General features: G+C 39.2%; 1 non-coding gene across 1 annotated transcript; it reads left to right on the forward strand.

Moving 5' to 3' along the window:
- Positions 1-488: 488 nt before the first annotated feature.
- Positions 489-570, forward strand: trnaf-aaa (transfer RNA phenylalanine (anticodon AAA)). Its single transcript has one exon. It is a non-coding gene; the product is annotated as a tRNA-Phe (tRNA).
- Positions 571-3,585: the final 3,015 nt, after the last annotated feature.

Raw genomic sequence — 3,585 nt, forward strand, 5'->3', positions numbered from 1 at the left:
CCTTCAATGCGCCTTACATCTCTAGGTAGTGATTGAGACGATTCGTAGCGTGTGCTCATTTCCATATATGCCCCGTGTTGCAGTGGTAAGATGACATAAAATACTGCTTCGACACGTAACGGCATTATATTCAACTGCAGGAGCTGAGGTCTTTCGTAAGCGCGTAAATCAAAGGCAATTCCCGCGTCTAACACTAATGTAAATGCTTTTCAAAGTGCAGTGTGGTGCAGCTTGTAAAATCCTTGTCCACATTTCTCATTTGTTGATGTTATTCCTGTCTGCCAAAGTTGCATTTTGACATCCGGACGGGGAGACTTGATCATTCGAACGTGAAGCTGCCCTTAAACCCTCTGAGGCGTATCTGTCTGCCGGCATGTATTTTGTCAAAGATTTTTTTTTGAACGGAGAGCAACTTTGAAAAGGTTTCCGCAGCCACCTCGCACTCCATGTTAGATTGTAGGAGGAATGCAGCGGCAGCAGAGCTTGCTGTAGTCGTAGCTGAGTGGCTAAGGCGATAGACTAAAAATCTGTTGGGGACTCCCCGCGCAGTTTTGAATCCTGCCGACTACGGCGTCTGCCGTACGTCACCGTATGCCTGCGCGGCAAAGGCAAAGTGCCGCTTCCCCTTTTTCTGGTACTATAAAAACGCTAAATCGCTTGGACCCTCTGCCATGGAAATCAATTCTTCAGATAACAACACGTTTTGTGTTCGCACGACCGGTGTTCTACTTATGCCTTTGAAAACCTAATAAAGCTGAAACAACCGAAACGATAGGTTCTTGTAAAGCACGTCTGTAAAGAACTGTTAACATCAAAGGGTTTCAGTGTATTAACTGAGGAGAAGGCCTGATCGCTAATTGTTGACTTTTTGTTTGGTGTGAGAAACACTCTCACTGCGCATGAAGTGCAACAAATGTAGCCGCAGAAATTGCATAACGCTTTCATTTATGCTATTGCAGACACCAACGTTGCCTAGATAGAAAACCGAAATAGCCATGGGTTTGCTTGCTGGTCTGAAGGATCTCTCTTCGAATCTCTATCATTTGTCAATGGAAGTAAAAGGCGCTGCAATCCGATACATGTTCAGATTCAAACCCGCAGCTGTTCTTCGAGTTTATTTTTTGACTAATTACAACTGAGTGTCGCATGAGCAGTTACATAAACTTATCTGGCATATTTTAACACAAATGCCGTTCTTAAATTAAAACTAACAGTACATTGGCAGGGACATTCAGTTACATACAAACAAGAGACAGACAAGAGAATATTTCTACCTTTCATGTGGACTACAGATGCAGCCATTCAAAGTGCGCGGCACTGACACGTACCGGAGGTAATTGGCTACGACCTCGTGGATCGTGACGCGCGATGACGCAATATACCGCGGTACGTGATTGGTTGACCGACAGGGGCACCTGTGGTGCGTTGGTCGGTCGTAGAAAGATTTAAATGTCTTTACTGTGCCCGTTTTAGTATTGAATATTTATATGGAATTTTACCACTGAAGGGAAATCTTAGTAGCTGAGCATAAAAAGAATAGGAGCATACTGTAACGCGTGTGAAGGCCATGAACGATATTAATTTTGGAACATAAACATACAGTATATGGCTGGTCTCGGTACTTTAAAGAAAAAATACACACCAGTATTCCATTTCTCCCTAAACATTTTAAGCATCGAAGACTTTAACTAACGTGATACCGGAGGCAACAAGCATACTTTTAGAATTTAATTAAAAGGGAATATACAGATGCAGCCATTCAAAACAAGTGGGGTATGCTGCGGTATAACACGGTGGGCGTGTCACAGTAAACCGCATCATACCGTATGCAAATTAGATTATGTTAATAGTATCCGGAATCACCTTGTAAAACCGCCAGGTGGAGCTAATAAAGGTTAACCTCTCCTGTACAGCATTTGAGCTGTCACGAGAAAACGTCAGTTTCGAATCACTGCTGAGGGACAGTCTTTATTCAATTAAGAATTTAAGTTGTATACTCTTTAGATTTTTAAATTTAAAGTGTATTACAGCATGTTAATCATAAACATTAAAAAGGTGGTATATTTTATAAAAGCAAGATTGTTCTTTTGGACAAAAGTACACAACCTACCACCTTTATCGTAAATATTTTAATTATGCAGGAATATTTTATGCATCAAAGTCTTTACCGAAGATATTACTAATAGTATTAATAATGAATGACCTTGGACAAGCTGTAAGCTCAAAATATTACCCTGGTCCACATTCTTTGTAACCATCTTTGTAAACGAAAAGAGTTTAATTTTTCATTGACAAAAAGTAACACCACAGCATTTAGTTGATCCGATCACGCATTCGTTTCCAATCATACAAAGTAATCCTTGAGAATCTCCGATTCACCATGCCTTTCACATGCTCATAAACGATATTAATTTAGGAACATAAACATATTACTGTATGTAAACTGCACTGTATATTGCTGGTCTTGGTAGTTTAAAGAAAAAATACACACCAGTATTCCATTTCTCCCTAAACATTTTAAGCATCAAAGTCTTACATGTTGTTATTTGGGAAACGTTTTTACGTGCTCCTTCTGACCATATTAGGATTATATACTTTGTGAAAAGTGATAGTCTTTTAACCTTTTCTGTGAATTCGCTTGTTATCTAACAAATGCATACTTTTAGAATTTGATCAACAGGGAATATAATATGGAATTGCGTATCTAAACAAATTAATAATGATATAATTATATTCATGTACTGTCTGGCGGAATAAACTGAAGAGGTTAGTTAATGCGACACGGAATTATTAAGAATTATCACCTCTTTTTACACTTGAGAACAAATGAGAACATTCCACTCAGTGGGCGGTGCATTGTTATCTCAATCACCTGCTAATTCGTTTTACACCACTGGACTACAGGAGAATGTGACTGTACTGTATCTGTACAGAATGTGTGTTTCAATCAATACAGTAATTGATTACAATCGCAATCACTAGTTTAATTAAATGCCTTTTTTGATTCACAATCTGAAAATGAAAACCGCGGTAAAGTCACCTTGAATTTAAAAAAACGATTTTGGCACGCCTGTAGCATTTTCACGAAACCTCCAAGAGTTGTGAGAACACTTGCTTTGTGTATAAAGTACATTGTGAATGTTTTCACAGCCTTCACTTTGTCGTTTTTATGCCATTTTTTTGACCACGCACGAATATTCCTATGTCTGTATCATCGCAAGGGAATCAGTGCGAATTTTAATACTAATTAAATGACCGCGGGCACTTTCCACCCCCTCTACATTCTCAGAGTAGAACAGACTAACCTTCTAATGAAAGACGGTCCACCCCCCCCACGGACAGGAAAAGTGCCCACAGGCACTTAAACTTAATATGGTCAGTAACAGTAAACAGTAACATGGTCAGAAGGAGCACGTACAAACGTTTCCGAAATAACCACATGTAAGACTCTGATGCTTAAAATGTTTAGGGAGAAAGTGGAATACTGGTGTGTATTTTTTCTTTAAACTACCAATACCAGCCAAATACAGTCTGTAACGTAGGGATTTCTATATGTCGTTATTTAGTGGTTACATTAGTGACAAA

The sequence above is a fragment of the Atractosteus spatula genome (genome assembly GCF_055471065.1).
Source record: "Atractosteus spatula isolate fAtrSpa1 chromosome 26 unlocalized genomic scaffold, fAtrSpa1.hap1 SUPER_26_unloc_1, whole genome shotgun sequence".
Classification (NCBI taxonomy): Eukaryota; Metazoa; Chordata; class Actinopteri; order Semionotiformes; family Lepisosteidae; genus Atractosteus; species Atractosteus spatula.